Genomic DNA, 20,050 nt, shown 5'->3' on the forward strand with positions numbered 1-20,050 from the left:
GTGATGTTCCTTTAAACTGTGAGGAGGGAATGGGGGGGGGGGGTTTCTTATCTTTTTTTCCTGTTTGCTCCTGTCCAGACTACATCAACTTTGCCATTGCTTATTTTTGTTTATTTTATTTATGGAGTTATTGCTGCTCTCTATGCTGGGTGGTTTGCTTACTGATGTTTCATTAGCTAGTGAAATACCTAGTAATGATTCAGCTGGATCATGAAACTTCTGCAAGCAAACTATCCAACTAAGAAAACACCAAGAACTTTACACTTCAACCCTGAGCATTACAGGTACAGTATTCTCTGTTGTTAGGTGTGAGATGGCATACACATTTCTGGGATGTGTAAGGATATGTAAGAGTATATGTTTACATACTGTAGATACATACACATAAACACACACTGCAGCTCAATACAATGAATACAACTAAGCATCCTATCCAACTGTACAAGATTAATTACTTTGCATACAGTGATTTAAATATAAAATAGTTTAGCTCATACGGCGCTTTAAAAATAAATGCATTGCATGGTTCTCGAAAGAAAATCTTGTTTCTATTTTTCCCCTTCCTAATAAAGATATGAAGCAGGGTTCTGTTTACTTACACTCCAGAGACGTTAATTTTTTGAACCTTTTAAGAAATCAAATGTATCCTAGGACACCTGCATTCTCTTAATGTAGATTAGTTCCTGCCAGCATCCTGCATTAATAGCATGATTATTTTGGACTCAAAAAGCCCCATAGAAATGTTGACAAGAAATGCTTTAGGACAGAAGGAGCTCCCAAGTTGTGTATTACAGATACAGGTGTGTATCAGGGGTGGGTTCTACTTACCTTTACTACCGCAGCGGGGCCACATGCGCAGAAGCGTTTTGGTGACATCAGGGTCGGTGGGAGGAGCCTCCCGCCGGTTTTATTACCGGGGGCAACCCACCACTGGTGTGTATCAGACATATTTGCACAAAATTCAAACTTTTAAACTTATTACAAGTAGTGTAGTATGATTTTGTTGTTGTTGTTAGTTGCAAAGTCATGTCCGACCGATCGCGATCCCATGGAAAACATTCCTCCAGGCCTTCCTGTCCTCTACCATCCTCTGGAGTCCATTTAAGCTCACGCCTACTGCTTCAGTGAGTCCCTCCAGCCACCTCATTCTCTGTCATCCCCTTCTTCTTTTGCCCTCAACCTTTCCCAGCATTAGGTTCTTCTCCAGTGAGTCCTTCCTTCTCATTAGGTGGCCAAAGTATTTGAGTTTCATCTTCAGGATCTGGCCTTCTAAAGAGCAGTCAAGGTTGATCTCCTCTAGGACTGACCTGTTTGATCGCCTTGTAGTCCAAGGGACTCGCAAGAGTCTTCTCCAGCACCATAGTTCAAAGGCCTCAATTCTTTGGCGCTCAGTAGTATGATTTATTATGTCTAAAAAGACAGCACTGAGTCAGAACTCCTTGAGGTCCATTCTCCTATCTGGCACCAATACACCTGGACTGCTACTGTAGTAGTTCAGATTCTTGGGCAGGGGTCTCCAAACTTGGCAACTTCAAATCGTGGGACTTCGACTCCCAGAATTCCCCAGCCAGCATGTTGAAGTCCACAAACCTTTAGGTTGCCAAATTTTGAGATCCTCTACTCTTGGGTATAGCATGGTTATCAATCACAGCATCAATATTGCTTTGTGTTCAAGCCTGAATCCTAATGGAGAAAAACCCAGATAACCCAATGCCTCTAGGATTCTCTTGTCACTTATTCCCATCACCCTTTCAAGAATTGCACCCGAAAAGGGAATGTTGGAGACTAGACAGAAATTTTCCATTATGGCTCGATCAAAAGAACTGGTTGTTTCCCCAGTTCTGGGGCCAAGAGATTAGATGATTTCTGTTATGTGTTCTGTGGTTTATTGTTTTAACCTTGGGTGTCCGAGTCGTGACTTAGATAGTTGTTGGAGTTTGTTTTTGTTTTTGTTTTGGGGATTCTTATATCCTATCTAGAATCACTATTGTCATATGGCTGGCCTTATAAATCATTTAAATAAACAAATCTCTCCATTCCAGCCATCAATCTCTATCCCAACAACTTTTTAACTTACTGTATCTTCATTGTAGCATCCTATTTCATTATCTTTTCCTTCTTCAGTTGATCTAATTTCTTCTGTACTATCATAATAATTGACAAAAGAAAACGATAAAACAATTGCCCAGGCCAATGAGCCAAGCTCAGTGCTATCTTTTTATTTTTTTTAAAAGTACCCACATTGCTTCCTTGACTTCAAAGCAAAGTTGAGAATAAATACAATGAACGAATGAACGAATGAACGAATGAATGAATGAACGAGTGCCTTCTATGCCAAACTATTGTGTTTGAGATAGTATCAAGTAATAACATTCTCTCATCAGTGTTGATTTTGCAGCTTCTGGGTAAAAAGAGAATGTTTGCCAATTTATACTTTAGCACTTATAAAGTCCTACTTGTGTCTTGCATTTTTCTAGAAATAAATATACAATATACAATATACATTTTTCTAGTCAATATACAGCATGTAAGTTACATATGTATGTTATGCATATGTATGTTATACATATATTCTAGTCAATATATATATTTGTTATACTGTTACTCTGTTATTCTGTTTCTGAATTGCTCAGCAACAGTGAGAAGCTAAAGCTCTTGACATTCATAATATGACAACAAGCTATCAGGGAGCAAGGCTATGTCATAAATCAGCAGTGGGCAATTATGACAATTTTACAACCTGTTGACTTCCAGAATTAAACTTCCAGAATTCATAAGCCAGCCATGCTCCATGGGAGTTGAAGTTCACAGTTCTAGAGTTGCCAAAGTTGCCCATTCCTGTCATAGATGAAAAAGTCATCTTTTTGCATCTGTCAGCCTGCAAAAGTAGATCCAGGGAGTCAGAGCCAAGGGATGAAGGTGGAAAGTATTCAGAACATACCTACTACAGCCAGAAATATTTTGATACTCAGATGAGAGCTTGATCAAAAAAGGAAGCTTTTCATAAATACTTTATCTAGAAAGCTTCAATGAAAGGCTCAGTTCAAAACTGAGAATATTTGCTAAAAATGCCTTCTAAATGATAGTTCTGGCAATTTACTGAAGGGGCAATTGCATACAGCCCAGAGTTTGCTTTGATAGCTCTTGAGGATTGGAGAACTGTGAGTCTCCTTTCAAGAGCCCCCAAAAATAGAATACTCACCATCTCAGATTACAATCTCAGTTTGTAAAAATCAATTTTTATTTTCTTTTATATAATTCCATCTATCTATCCATCCATCCATCCATTATCTATGTCTCTTATAATTATAAATTATAATTATACTGTGTATAATATACTTCAACATTACAAATTAGAAAAATGCCTATTCTAAATCATAACACTCTGAAATGCAACAATATTGCTAGCATCTAGTCATTTGAAAAATAATTAGGTTGAAACAATTCCCAGTATCCATAATATTAGCAAAGGCATTGTGTTCCTGACAGTGCATTGTGCTGCCATGTACTATACATAAGCCGCTCTGCTCCCCTTCCCTTCCCTTCCCTTCCCTTCCCTTCCCTTCCCTTCCCTTCCTTTCCCCTTCCCCTTCTCCTTCCCTTTCCCCTTCCCCTTCCCCTTCCCCTTCCCCTTCCCTTCCCTTGCCAGGGTTAGGCATTTGGGAGTATCATATCTAAGAACCATTTTATTTGATAACATAAATAGAATCTTAGACTTCGCTCAAGAGGATTCAAGTTGAGGATATCCTATCGCATTCTTCTTAAACTTAGTTCCCAAAGTGTTTCCTACCCCCAAATGCTGTTCTGCAGTTCTTGATTCAGGTTTCAGTATAATAGCACCCCGTGTACCCATTTCAAGATGTAGTATCACTACCTGGTCACCTTTCACGATCCAGCTGCACCGTCGTGCCTACAATAAACTACTTAATTACCATAGCTAAGCAGGTGGCTTGTTAAATATTCATTAAATTTCATTTATTCATTACAATAGAAAGCAGTCCTTTTGAAACCTGCCGCTTATGCGTGTGGCTATTTTGTGTAACCATGTGGTGCCATAGTTATTTTAGTAACTCTTGTTCTGCTTGGTGATGCAGCCGTCTGTTATATCCTTTGCAAACGTCTGCTATGATTCATTTAAATCCCATTTTGACTGCAGCCGTAGGGATTTTTTTTTTTTTATTTTGTTGTGTCATACTGCGTATCCATACCAAGGTTCTGCTTAATCTTTAGACAGTAAGACATGGGAAAAGATGATTCTGAATATAACAGAACAAGAAACTGTCTTGTCTTTTCCATGCCCATTCTTCAGGTATAACCTATTTGTAGACAGGTATAACGAGTAAGACTTCTGCTATGCACCTTGAAAGGTCAATGGGCAGACTTTGAGTCAAGACTAATCCCAACACAGTGTGTTAAAATGTAGAGCATTCGAGACGTCCTCAACCCTTTTCCATAAGAATTCAATGTCTGGGCATGGAACCAAGGCTGCACTGATCCCTCTTTTTATTTTTGTTTTATGTGATGTTTATTGAAGCTTTTAAAAAAGAAGATAAAAGCTAATAGAAACGAATATAAAGTAAAGAAGAAACAAGAAAAAGAAAGCTAGCAAAAAGTGCAAGAAAAGAAAGAAGTCAAAGAAAAATGGAAAAGTACATTGCTAAGTCTTTTGGGATGACCTATGTCAGGGGTCAGCAACCTGCGGCTCTGGAGCCACATGTGGCTCTTTCATCCCTCTGCTGTGGCTCCCTGTCGCTAAAAATATGCATTACAACCACCAATGTGCGACACCCGCTGGCAGGCGATTTATTGAGCTTTTCAACCCCCAGTAGGCCAACCATGAATAAATCCAAGAAAAGAACAGTTTCAGAAGAAAACAAAACATTTAATTCAACTACATATGCTAATTTTGTGGCTGCTCAAGAAATAGTCAGGCATCGGAAGGATTTTGTGGCTCCCGGTGTTTTCTTTTCTGTGGGAAATGGATCCAAATGGCTCTTTGAGTGTTTAAGGTTGCAGACCCCTGACCTATGTTGTAGCTTGGATGGGGGAAATATGTCTTTCCTAATTCTTTTCGATTTCTCAGTGGCCTTCAGTCCCATCATACATGGCATATTTCTGGATCACCTGCGGGAGTTGGGGTTTGGAGCCATGCTTTTTGCAATAGTTCCACTCCTTCCTTTTTGTGTGCCTGTTTGGCAAAGAAGACGCCAATCTTCAGAGTTTGACATTGTCTCTTTTACTTTTTAATATCTCTATAAACCCACTGGGGAAGTGCAGTTTGGGATACAACACCTTCTATATAGTAGTCTCAAAGATGCTTTTTCAAAAGGCAACTGGACTCTTTTTCCTTGAAGAAGAAGGAAAAAAAGTTTTTGCTTCTCATCCAAGAAGCTTCATCAGTTGTTCAACATAGTGATGATAGCTATGGATAATCACTGCCCAGGCCATGCAGATGATACTATCAACACCTTTGCCCAGTGTTTGGAGGCTGCGAGGATCTGGATCAGATGAAACAAGCTGAACCCAACAAGCGTTACCATTGTTCATCACAGGTTTCTGATCTCTCCAGTGTTGTCTCTCGATGGAGTAGCATTTTTCATGAAGCAGGGGTGAAATCCAGCAGGTTCTAACAGGTTCTGAAGAACCGGTAGCGGAAATTTTGAGTAGTTCGGAGAACCGGAATAACACCTCTGGCTGACCCCAGAGTGGGGTGGGAATGGAGATTTTGCAATATCCTTCCCCCAGGAGGAGGGAGGGAATGGGGATTTTGCAGTATCCTTCCTCTGCCACGCCCACCAAGTCACGCCCACAGAACTGGTAGGGGAAAATTTTGAATTTCACCTATCATGAAGGAACAGTTTCATGACATGAGGTCCTCCTAGAATCACTGCTGTGTTAGATAGCCAGGTAAAGATTGTAGCCAGGGGAGCTTTGTCCAGCTTTGGCCGATCCATCAGTTGTGAGGCCCTGGAACAGGAATGTATCATTATCATTCATTGTCTGGACTATCACAGGCCTTGCAAATAGAGTTGCCATTGAAAATAGCTGGAAGTTTCAATTAGTTCAGAATGCAACAGTCGGGCTGCTGACAGGTATACTCTGACATGAACATGTAACACTAATCCTTCTAACCTTCTTATCAGCCACTAAGTAGAATTCCAAGAACTGCTTTTAATTTTAAAGCATTGCATGGCTTGGTTGCAAGGTCTGTCCAAGTTCTCTAACCAGTTTCAACCAACTCACTGCAGACATCCCAGGAAATCCTTCTGGTGGTTCCCATTATTTATTTATTTGATTGTTGTTTTTTATTTATTTAGGTAAAGAAGATCAAAGATTGCAGGCTATTTTTCTGTTGCCACACTTGCTATATGTCTTCCTTAAGATATGCTCACCTCCTATTTTAAATGCATTTTGCAAACTTTTTAAATGGAATTATTTAAGAGAACATTTGAATTGTGACAGTCAGCATCAATCTCTTTATTGTACTTAGGGGTTTTATTTTTTTACTTTATAGAACTTGTTCTGAATTTGGTTATATGCATATTATTATTATTTATTACTTATTACTATTTATTATTTTACACTAGTAATGTTTTAATGGCATGTTTTGGAAGCTATGAAAAGCTGCCAAGTGTCTTTTGATTAGGTCTATGACAATTCATCATGGCTAACTCACTACAGCCAACTTGCCATGGCCAACTCAATGCAGGACAATTTGCCATGGCCATCTTGCCACTTGCTGTGGGATGAGTGTTACACTAATATCAAAGAAATGGTGGGAGAGAATCATTGAAGAAAGGATGCAAAAGGAAGGATAGAATAAGATGTGAATGGGAAAAATTAAAATAATTTTTATTTATTTGAAATAATTAAATAGAATTGTTAAATTGACCTGCAGCGAGTTCTCCCACAGCAAGTTGGTTGTGATAAATTGGCCAAGGTGAGTTGGCCTCAGCAAGTTGGCTGTGGCAAGTTGTCTTATTCCCATTTTGATTCTGGTAGGTAAGAAATGCAATAAATAAATAAAAATGGGCAGGCTTTTGGTTAAGCCTAATCAGAGGTGGGTTTCAGCAGGTTCTGACCAGTTCTGGAGAACTGGTAGCGGAAATTTTGAGTAGTTCAGAGAACTGGTAAATACCACCTCTGACTGGCCCCACCCACATCTATTCTCTGCCTCCCTTGTTCCAGCTGATCAGGAAGAAATGGGGATTTTGCGGTATTCTTCCTCTGCCATGCCCACCAAGCCATGCTACGGCCACAAAGCCACACCCACAAAACCGGTAGTAAAAAAAATTGAAATCCACCACTGAGTCTAATCCCAGCATTGTCAGAAACTGGGAGCTGATGAGGTCTTCTGATGAACTGAGGGAAATCTAATTATGGAATCCAATTAGTCAAAAATAGCTAAGAGGTTGAACAAAGAGAAACCTGGAAATGTTTTACTTCTGCCTCCAACCCTGAACTATGGTCTTCTGAACAGATCAAATCTTCTGTCTTTGCATGAATCAGAGAATCACCTGGGCTGGGATGATACAGCCCTAAGCTAAAATGTGCTAACTAGCTTGTGCTGAACAGGGTGCGCCAAACTAACTAAAGGTCTAATCCCTCACTCCCTTTCACTGCTGTTAATTTATTACATAGTCACTGCCTGCCACTGCTTTGGCCCTCAATAACCTTGGCTTGGTTCTGAATCTGAGGAATATAGTGATTTCTCCAGCAAAGGCCACAAGCACAAATATCCGTAAGAGTAATAACTTTAGATTTCAGGAAAATTAAAACACATTTAAGTGTGTGCTTTAAATAAATAAACAAACCATTTTAATATAAGGACCCATTAGTTGACCACAACATTTGGACATTGAGCAGAAGTCATATGGCAACTTCACAAGTGATTTGGAGCTAATTAGATACAGCAAAATTTTGTTTTTGGCAGGGTAACAAAAATATCGCCTGATATCTTAAGATTATTCCCTCCTTAGTAAAGTTTCTGCTCATGAAGGACTTCTTTGCTCTTAACCTTCTATGATTGCAACTTTACCAAAAAAAAATAATAATCAAAACACTCATTTGTGGAACACAACTTAAAATCTCCCTTAATTTTTTCTTGCGTTTATGCTATTTCTGCTAAAACAATAGATCTCTGAACTGCTTTTAAAACCAGCATGAGTTCAGCGGCAAAGAATGCACAATGTCTTCATGTAACTAGCAAAAGCATCTTAAGCAAAATGCAACTCATGAAAATCAAATGGAAACATGTTGTAATGGAGGACATCTAATAGATAAATTCATGTCCAATTGGTTAATGCAGACAAGTATCTGTTCTGCATACTTCATTAGAAATGGCCTCACTGTTGCTAATTTAAGGAAAAGGAGAAAACTGTGCTTCAACTCCCATGCTGCACAATTACGCTGGTATTTTTTTTTTCTTGCAAAAAAAAAAATGTCTTCTTCAAACATGATTTCCCATCTTTAATCATTCACCTGACTTAGAAAGTGCATCATACATGTTTATTTGAATTTTTCTGAGTTAGGTTTTGAGTGTCATTTTCATTGCTTACCTCCAGAAAAAGAAATCCCATAGGTTTTCATATGTTCACTCGGCTGCTTTGTAGCAGGCACGAGGTAGTATTAAGGCTGCTTAAGCAGTATCTTCATTAGTATCCAGGGAAATTTTTCTCCAAATTCAAAACTGGAAAGAAGCTTTTGAGGAAGGATGAAAAACCTTATCTCCTTTTTAAAAATCTTTTTAGTGGAGACATTCTTTGCTCTTGTTTTTCTCATTAAAAGTTAATGCATTACTAAACTACTAATTCTGCTATTTATCATATCTCTCAGGAAAATGAAGCTAATTCAAACTGATATCTACTTATTATTTATTATTTATTTATTTATTTATTTATTTATTTTATTTCTATACCGCCCTTCTCCCGAAGGACTCAGGGCGGTGTACAGCCTAATTAAAAACACAAAGACAGACAATATTTAAAAATAATTAAAATTATTAAATAGTAGGCCCAATTTATAAAACCCCAAATTTAAAAACCCAATTTAAAACCAATTAAAATCTTTATATTGATAGCCCAGCCTGGCGGAACAACATGGTTTTGAGGGCACAGCGAAATACACGGAGAACATTTTGCGAATTTCTGGGGGGAGTTCATTCCAAAGGGTTATGAACTTTGGTGACGTAAACTTATCAGTGGTGATTTGATATATAGGAACGCATACTAAATGAGGAACATATAGATGAAAGCTGCCATATACAGTATGCTCCGTGTCTTTCTGTGTGCATGCATCTATACCTTTCTCACATATCGTAGCCAACGGGCCAAATTTTTTTTAAAAAGTGTTTCTACGAGAATATTTTTATTAAATATCTACAATGCTTTCTGCTCAGAGCTGATCTTTTTCCTGTATGCATATTTTGTTCTCGATTATGTTTCAGTGGAGAATTAGAATTTCATAAACAGCTCTGCTCTCTCACACATGTCTTTTCCATTCCTTATGACTACATTTAAAAAAAGCCAAGGAGTAAATTGTCTAAGTGGACTGGGAAATAAATAGTCTTGAGAGAAACATTCTGAAGTTGAAGCTCAAATACTTTGGCTACCAAATGAGGAGAGAGGATTCATTGGAAAAGACCCTGATTTTGGGAAAGACTAAAGGCAAAAGGAGAAGGGGACGGCAGAGGATGAGATGGTTAGATGGTGTCATCAACGCAACCAACATGAATTTAGGCAGACTCCGGGAGACAGTGGAGGATGGGGGGGTCTGGCGTACTGTGATCCATGGGGTTGTGAAGAGTCGGACATGACATAGGCACTGAACAACAACAAAAAGAAACATTATTGTAAAATTCAGCAAAATTTCAGGATATATTTGAATGTCATGAAGGGGGACGCTATCACAGCTATATCACACGGCTGAAATTTCAGATTTTGAAAATCTGTGCAGCATTTCAGAACTTCAGCACAATTGTACATTTTAAAAGAGAATCTTATTTCAGCAGAATTCAGATCTTGAAATGTTAGATATTTAAGAAGTGTTTTAAAATGAAGTGTTCCAAAAAGGAAAAAACTTGCACCTGCATTCACCTTTACTAAGACATGGGACATTCTTTCTCCGAAAGAAACGTGCACCTACTTTCGATATCCTTATACACTGGAGAGGTTTACCTATTCCCTAATTATTTTTTAAATAATCTGCAAACAGAAATAATACAACGAGTTTTGATTTATGGAATGGACACTTACTGATTATTATTTTTTTTTTTAATTTGATTTATATGCCGCCCTTCTCCGGAGACTCAGGGCGGCTTACAATGTGCTAAGCAATAGCCTTCATCCTTTAGAAAGTAAGGCTCTTGCAATCCTTCTAGTTACCATATTAAAGTCAGTGGGAGTTATCTTCAAATAAGAACAATGCACATTCATTTTAAAATGTTACTCCTAAAATAAGTGAAACTATTCATGCAGAAACTATTCTGCAAATCTACTGCCATCAACTGGTTGCCCAATTGGGTCTCTCCCTAGCTTTGTCAATGTTGTCAGTACACATAGTCCTCGACTTACAACAGTTTATTTAGTGACCGTTCATTGCTACAACATCCTTGAAAAAAGTGACTTATGACCATTTTTCACAGAGAGGGCATAAAACCCAGGGACTCGCAGCATCTCGCCCCTTTTCTGTTCAGGAACTCAAACCATGTGATCCTGTCCACCATTAAACCATCTTTCCAAGCAGTCTCCATGTTTCCAGTGTCTTTTTCCCCACTTGGAGCTGAACCCAGAAGGATATTTCTTCCTACAGTCACATGATCAAAATTGAGATGCCTGGCAACTGGTTCGTATTTATGATGGTTGCAGTGTCCCCAGATCATGCAAACACCTTTTGCGACCTTCTGACAAGCAAAGTCAATGGGGAAGCCAGATTCCCTTAACAACTGGCTTATTAACTTAACCACTGCAATGGTTCATTTAACAACTGTGGTGAGAAAGATCATAAAATGGGGCAAAACTCACTTAATAAATGTCTCACTTAGCAACATAAATTTTGGGTTCAATTATGGTCGTAAGTCGAGGACTACCTGTATAGGTCCATGTATATATGCATGCATACATACAGTATGTGTATAAGCACAAACCTTGCCATTTTTCTTGGGAAGGTAGAAAAGGGGTGGGGGGAGAGAATAAACCACAAATATGTTTGGAACAGATAAAAGCCAAAGGTGGGGGTGGGGAAACCCCCCCCACCTCTGTGTTTAAATTGGTGGTCTCAGAGATTAAACAGCAGGAATAGATCCATGCTGATTCCAAAGCTGCCCTGGGTCAGAAACCAGAGGCGCCTTAAACAGATTTGGTTGTAATCCTTCCACAAATTATATGCCCCCGTTTATGAAATATGAGAACTGCATTACAAAAGGAGACCTACTAATATGTGTCATTATACCTCAACAGCATCAGATGGAAATGCCAAAGAGCTCGCTGTCTTGGCATAGTCCCATGCATTTCCCTTTTTTTTTTTTTAATGAATCTCTGCCCGCTTTCTCTGGCAAGGAAAGCCTCAACAGTGAGAAAATGTCGACATAAAGCAAAATGTTAAGCCATGCTGCAGTACTTAAAAATCAATATTATTGGCCCAGCTATCAGACAGGCTACACCACAGGGGAATATCTTGATTAAGAGCAAAGTCGGTGCCACAAGATAAGTCAGTCTTGTCAAAAAGCAAGTGGTAAATTGCACATACTCTTAGCAGAACGGTTTTCTTATAGAAGAACATGAACATCAAAAGAAAGACACATTGCAGCAAAATGAAGCACAATTTCTTTCTTCTACAAAAGTGTGGCTAGATCCTCATAAGGATGAACTGGTTTGCAGTTGAGATTTAAACTTCCAGAATCAGGATACACACTGGGAATTCCCCATCATCATAATCAGAGTTGGAAGGGACCTTGGAGGTCTTCTGGTCCAGTCCCTGCTCAAGCAGGAGACCCTATACCAGGGGTGAAATGTAAAATTTCTTACTATCGGTTCTGTGGGCATGGCTTGGGGGTGGGGGTAATGTGACTGGGTGGGCGTGGCCAACTTTTTGTGGGTTTTTTTTAACTTTTTAAAGCATTTTTTCTAATGGTTTGAAAAGCCTCTGCCGATCAGGCAACTCAGCTGGGATTGTCAGAGAGGCTTTTTTAAAAAATGCCTCTCTGCCAATCAGGCAACTCAGCTGGGATCGTCAGAGACTTTTAAAAGCATTTTTTCATCGGAAGAGGTTGTAGAAAAAATGGCACAGGGATTTTTGCTACCGGTTCTCCGAACCACCCGCCGCTATCACTACCAGATCGAGCGATCCAGTCCGAACCAGGAGCATTTCACCCCTGCCCTATACCCGTGATGGCGAATCTATGGCACGCGTGCCAGAGGAGGCACGCAGAGCCCTCTCTGTGGGCACGCATGCCGTCGCCAGCTGGTCTTCACGGGTGCTGGAAAATGGCCCAAAAAGTGGCCTGAAAACAGCCCCAAAACCCCTAAAAACCAGCATGCGCATACCAGCCAGGTGGTTTCTGGTGCTCTGACACACCCACACGCACACACATGCACGTGCATTCCAGTTTGGGCACTCAGTGCTGAAAAGGTTCGCCATCTCTGCCCTATACCATTTCAGACAAAGATATGTCCAACCTCTTCTTAAAAGCCTCCAGTGATGCAACTTCTTTTTTGGGAGTTGAGTTGATGTTGAAAAATTCTGGGAATTGAAGTCCTAATGCAGCTGGGAGGTGTCAGTTTGGGGAAAGGTTGCTTCATCTGAAATGGTCACATCTTCTCAAATTCAGATTTGCTTTGAGTCAATGGAAGCATCTCATTTGTTGTCATCATCTGTGCAACCATCAAGAGGAAAGAAATCAGGAATTCAGAAGAATGTATGAATCAGTGCCTCAGCTCCATTAGACATCTTCAATTTTACAAGTGGGTTGGTTATTTATTTATTTCTGGATATTCATGAAATGCAAGAATACCAAAAGAAACATGAGTAGCAGATATAACCAATACAGTTTTTAGCACAGTGTCATTTACTATATTTTAAATAGTTTCCAAGCAGTACATGCATCATATACAGTAGGTTTGTCTTTCTCTGGAAAAAAAAATAAGTTTTTTTTTTTTAATGCAGGGCTGGCAAAATAACACCTATGGGCATCAGGACATCTACAATAACTATTGTTGGCACCCAGCAGTACAATGCTATTGAAAATAGATATCATTTTAATTAAATGCCTCAGATTTTATGAGAGTACCAAATCTGATTTCAGCAGCTTTTCATTCAATTTCATATGAAAGTTTCAAAATCTTATTTAATGCCGGAAATATCACCAGCATTACCCAAAATCTGAAAACCTCATGAGATTCCTAAACCATTGACTACAATAAGGTTGCATTGTACGCTGTTGTCAGTGTGGATGCTATTGGATGATCTCATGCACTTTGATGTATGTGATAGATTGAAGGGGGCTTTTACCAATCAAATGGAAGATACTTTTAGTTACTAAGTAAGAAAGAGTATCACACTCTTGCCTTTTGAGAGATTCTTATGGGATGTGGTAATTTAGTTTAGGAAAAAGAAAAATAGAAGGAGTTTGGGCCTGATGGGACTCTTAATTAAAAAAAGAAAAGAGATACACACATAATCATTTCACTTCCAGTTTAATTTCATATTTATATGAATTGTAATTGTATATCATAAACCTTGTTTTTAATCTTAGGGGACTCTTCAGTTGAAGCTGTTATCAAACAATCACCCTGCTTTATTCACCACAGTGCAGATGATATCATCTTCTATTTGTAACTCCTCTAAGTTTTTCTACTGTTTTGTCCTTTTTAGAAAAAAAAATATTCGAAGGGGGGCAAAAACTAAAATGGTTCTGAAATGCCTTTTGATGATGACTCCTAGTGTTAAAACCAGGAAGCATCCTTATTATCAGGAGCCTGCAATGAATTATGTACAAGGGCTGTGTACTTTTTCAAAAAATTATCTGGAAAATGTGTGCATTTCTCAACTGTTCATGAAAGCAGCCCTATCCTTTTTCAGGCTTCCTTGTGAGCTGAAATAGATATTACTTCTTCGAAACAAAGATAGTAGAGAAGTCATGTGTTTGTGTTCACATGAATTTCATTTTTCCCCCCACAGTAACATAATCAGTGATTTATTAGAACGCCACTCCCTTATATCAGGCTTCCAAGAAAAAAAATGTCTGTTGAGGAAAGGGAACAACAGTAATGTAGTCATAGATAAATCTACCAGTTTAATTTTTTTAAAAAAATCGTTTCTTTTACCATCTACCTACTTATGCTGTTAACTTTTTAAAAAAATTATTTTGCTAATGAACATGCTTTAGATATGCTTTTTATTGATAGTCCTCAACTTATGACCACACATTCAGCAACCATTCAAAATTGCAATGACATTGAAGGAAAAGGACTTGCAACTGTTCTACAAAGTTGAGGCTGTAGTAGCCTCCCCACAGTCACGTGATCCCGAGCTCTGTTTTCACTGGCAGAGGGTTGCAGGAGGAGATTGGGAGCCCGTTTTCGCTGGCAGAGCACTCGGGCCACCACAGGCGCCCCTGACATGAGTGACGTCAAGCTGGCAAGCCCACCCCGCCATGCCCACCCTGACCCCCCCAAGGTCAAAGACAATCCTGATGCAGCCCTCGATGAAATCGAGTTTGACACCCCCACCCTAAAGCACCCATGTGGTCCTGAGATTAGCCCAACAATGGGGATGGCTGGCATTGCCATTGCTAAGCAATGTGGTCACATGACATCATGCTAAAGAATAGCACTGTCACATATGGATGGATGTAGTAAAGGTTACAATAATCAAGAGTAACAGGAGGATTGCCATGAATTACCTATCTTTGTGCCAAGCAAGGTTTGACATACCCTTCACCCCCAAAATTAGCATCCTTGCCATTCTTATCAGTCTATGATGCATATGTTCTGCAAAAAATAAAATGAAGTTGTAATTCTAGAGATCTTAGCTGTCACCCTAGCCACCAATGCATAACAGGGATTTTGCTTTTAATTAGTATTTGAAGATCCTGGGAGCCATTCCTCATTCTGCCTACTAATAGTTCTGATCATACTGGCTTAATTGATTCCTTCATGACTGAAAGGCATATATAGAACTGCATGGACATTCATTACTCCCATTCCTATTTGAATATGACTTTGCATATAACTGGCTATAAAGACCAGAAACAATACACATTCGTTTCTGTTTGTGGTACAACATTCCAGAGCAGCTCATAAAGCCACCTGTAAATGACAACTTTCCACTGGCCTTTCTTACACACCTTCATCTGCCAGTACAAATTCTGCCCTGCCAGTACCATGGTTCTGCCTGAATCAGTCTTGCTTCTGTCTTTTCTTGCTTACGAAGACCTATTTCATCGTTGCATCTGTCAGCTTCTGTGCTCCTTAAAAGCCAAACTGCAGTGGATCCAATATTCTCAGAAGCCTCAGCCAGGTCCTCTCCATGCCTTCTGGTCTGCACTGCTTCTGTCGCAGTGATTATGAAGGCAGCAGTTGTACTGCAATTAGGATCCTCATGGGCTGCCCAGTCCGCATCAGCCCTTAATGCCAGCTGCTCCATCGCCAGAAACATCTTCTTGGCATACCTTCCTTGGAGGCACTTGTCCTTCCTGGAATCCATCTCCTTTTCCAGACCACTGCCTTTATTCCTCTAGGCCTCTGGCCAGCTACTCCACCTTTCCCTATTGCAGACTTGATTCACTCAAGCAATTCTTTTTAAATGCCACCTGTGCTTAGGACCACAGCCTGTACTTCAGGCTCTGACAGCAGAAATTCATCCTCTAAGCATCCTCACTGTTAGTTTTTTCGTTCCCTCCTGCTCTCTTCAAGAAAACAGATGTTTGCAGGGAATGAACCATCTTTTATGCCCCATCTAAGGCGCTTCTTGTGTTAACCTTCATCTTCATACTCAGATGATATGTAGTCTTCAGATTTTCTGCCTATTGTTATATATAAAGTGTTTTTCTATCGAGATACCTGGTCTACTCCAGCATGTGGGAGGGAGCATACTGCATCCTTTTTGCCTTTCAGCTCCAATCCAGGAGCCCTCAAGTAGTTGCATTCACGACAAACCATTTTATACCAAATTTATATTTTGCTGATAAAGAAATAAAGGGAGACTAGTATAGATCTATTCTATCCAAGTAAGTTCGAATCCAAGTATGAGATCATGTTTGGAAAGAATCTTATACATACATTTTGAATTTAAAAAAAAATTATTTGCTTCATTTGTGCTGAGGATGAAAATGTAAAAAATATACCTGAAGAAAATGGAAAATGTAAGTTTTTCCATTTTAATTTTTAAAAGAACATCTAAAAGTGTGAAAAACTCATTAGGTCTGTTCAGACAATCTAATTTATGTTGATTGAATGCTTATCCAGGAAGATTTGCAGTCTTGTTTGGGGGTCCCCTACCTTATACATAACTTCTGAATAGATATGGTACAAATGCAAATAATACTTGCATCTTATCTAGGCAATACAGAACTTTGAACATAGGAATGTAAGATTAGAAGTAGAGCCCAAGATTATAGGACCATCTAATCCTGCATTCTGCATTACCTAAGGCTGAAACCATTTTTTTTTAAAAAAAAAAAAACACCTTCTGGGATTAGAAAGCAATAGCCCCCTTCCATTAGCATATCTCAGCCATCAGTATTTAAGGCCTGCTGCCTTTGATTCAGTACGTAGAAAAGAGTTGTCAATATTAGTAGCCATAGCTGGCCTGATCTTCAGCAAGACTCTCAACTTTGTGACCAGACAAGAAGCACATCCAGAAATACCAGTGCTAGTACTAATTTTATGGTAATGTGACATTAACAGAATCTTGCAAGTCTAAAAGTACATCTCTATCCCACACTCAGCTTTACAGTGCAAGAAACTAAGGAGGGTCCCTTCTGAGACATTTGCCATTGAGGAGGAAGCTTCTCTCTCCAGGTTATGCATGATTTGATATACTCCTACTATGTTTGCAATAGTGGCAAATATCTGTAGCTCAGGTATAGGATGAGGGCAGGGGTGGGTTCCACATACCTTTACTACTGGTTCGCAGCAGGAGCATGCACGATGACGTTGTGGCGGGTGGGCGGAGCCTCCTGCCAGTTTTACTACCAGTTCTATAGAACCGGACCGGACCAGAAGCAACCCACCACTGGATGAGGGTGAAGGTTCGTTCTCTGAGCTTGTAGGTTGGTTTCGGAACATTTCGTTACCAGCAGAGGTGGTATTCAGCAGGTTCTGACCAGTTCTGGAGAACCAGTAGTGGAAATTTTGAGTAGTTCAGAGAACCGGTAAATACCACCTCTGACTGGCTCCGCACCCATCTATTCTCTGCCTCCCGAGTCCTCCTGGAGGAAATGGGGTTTTTGCAATAACCTTCCCCTGGAGTGGGGTGGGAATGGAGATTTTACAGTATCCTTCCCTGCCACACCCACCAAGCCATGCCCACAGAATCAGTAGTAAGAAAATTTGAATCCCACCACTGATTACCAGGTTAGGTAACATCTTCAGCGGAGTTTAGGGAATGTCAGTGTCAGTGTTTTTCTGTTCTGAAGCCTTTATAAGCAGGACACTGGCACTGACATCCCCTAAACTCCACTGAAGATGTTACCTAGCCTGGCAACAAAACGTTCAGAAACCAACACAAAAGCTCAGAGAACAAGCCTTCTCACCCTCACTTCTACTACATCTCTCCTTGCTGTCAGCCACAGCCAAATTCAGTTCTTTATTTCTCACACCCAATAGACAGAATTTTGCCAGACTAAACCAATACTACTCTCAGCCTAGAGCTATACCCTGGGACAGTCTAAGGAGTTGCTATCTTAGCTGTGGGCTGTATTGCCTCTTATCTTACCCTTCTTCTTACAATATGTCCCCACCTACCTGGGAATCTGCTGCTAACCGTAGTCTAATTATCCTTCTTCATTCCAAGTTCTTTTTTTATCCCCATAGGGCTAAACCTCAACAGTTTTAAGATGTGCAGACTCCCAGAATCCAGCATCCCACAGAAGAATGTTCTAGGTCTCTAATCATCCCCCATTTTTTATTGCACCTTGTCTAGCTTTGCAGTATCCTTTTTAAGAATCAGTAATCAATACTGTCTACATTCCTTTTGGTGTGGTCTTACCACAGATTTGCATAAGGGTGTGCTTCAAGTTTGGGGAGATACTTCTGGATCTTTACTTCGTTGAAGGACTTGATATCACCAACAAACATCCCTTCTCTCTTCAGTCCAGCATCAGACCATTTATACAAATTTTAAAAACACCAGTCCCAAAGCCAATTCCTGCAGGCACCTCGTTTTACATATCTTGCCATATGAGAATTGTCTATTTGTTTAACTGTGAAAAAGCCTGCAAATCCTATATACCTGTTCTCATAGAGCAGATTACTGACATGTACACTCTTTCAGGAGTTACGTACGAGGTGAATGGCAGCATGGATGTAGCAAGGTTCCTGTCTTGCTCTGTTTACTTTATTAGATAATTTACTTCCGAGCACGAGAATTAGATGGCTTCAATATATAATCCAAGCATAGCATTACTGCAGTGGTAGGCATGTTTGTTTATTGAGTTCTACATCACTTATATTCTGATAGGTATACTGAGATTTGCAGCCTTCTGTCTACCTGGATATGACTCCATTATAAGCTTCAGAGAAACATAAACAAGCTTGTATCATTCCTGTAGATTTTTAAAAAATCCTTCTATAACATGTCTTTAGTATCGTCCTCTGTAACCAAAGCACATACCATTAATTTTGGATTATAGATTTTTTATAAATTAAAACTTGCTCATTCTAGATAAATGTATATTAAATGCATAAATGAATAATCATGACTTCATCAAAAGTAAGTTTTATTTCCCTGAAAATGAAGAAGTAGTAGAAATAGACAACAAATAAATAGGTTTTAGGAATAATCCAGCAAACATTCTGAAAAGTTTTTGATAAAATAACTTGTCAAAGTGCACTGAAAATTGGATAATCATAAGATATGAGAGACTTCCTCACGCCTTGGTAACAGAGTAAAAAGAAATATTAAATGGACAATCCTCAGAATGAAAGAACTACATTTGATAAGAAAGCTGCACTATTTAGAATAGTTAAAAACTAAGAAAAGAAATCTCTAGAAATGATCTGTATAAACAAGAACAGTGACATTAAAATGTAAGCAAGTGTCATGTAAAATAACATATTTAAGATTAAAATAATAGCAATTTACCATTTAAATCAGTGAGCTGATGGTAACATACACACACACATATACATATACATATACATATACATATACATATACATATACATATACATATACATATACATATACATATACATATATATATGAATCACTAAATATCCTGTCTTCTATACTATCCATATTTTACAGCAATATTTCAGTTTGCTAACAATTGCAAAAAAAAAAATATTTATATTTTACAATATAATGGAGACTTTCTAATCATCTTCCTTTTATGGTTAAAATGCATCAACTTAATGCTTTTATTCTTTGAACTGTACATTTCCTTGATATAAGTTTTTAAAATGCAAATCTTCCAAGAAATAAGCTCTTTTTTAATTGTAGTAACTGATATTTGCATGGTGTTAGCATACCAATGTTTTTTTTTAATAGCTTATTGATCAGAGAAAGGCTATATTGCTGAAAGAATTCAGGACAGATGAAAAGAAGTATTTTTTTTCCCCATGGCACATGTTTAAATTATGAAATTTGCATTTGAAGATAAAAGTTAAGAGAAGAACAAGTAGAAGCTACTCTGGGAAACAGTATCAGAGCACTGATAAAATAAAATCAGATTTTATTAAATTCTCCTCATGTCTTTTCTCATTGTGAACATTGGTGTTTCAGATTATGGTATAGCAGATATTTGACAGTGCTTTATACAATGAGATATATTTTAGCCTTCTTAAGAATGCCAGCATGTACAATCTGACATGACCATTTCCCCATGCTT

The sequence above is a fragment of the Pituophis catenifer genome, unplaced genomic scaffold (assembly GCF_029215685.1).
Source record: "Pituophis catenifer annectens isolate HBS135680 unplaced genomic scaffold, rPitCat1.0.hap2 SCAF_3, whole genome shotgun sequence".
Taxonomy (NCBI): domain Eukaryota; kingdom Metazoa; phylum Chordata; class Lepidosauria; order Squamata; family Colubridae; genus Pituophis; species Pituophis catenifer.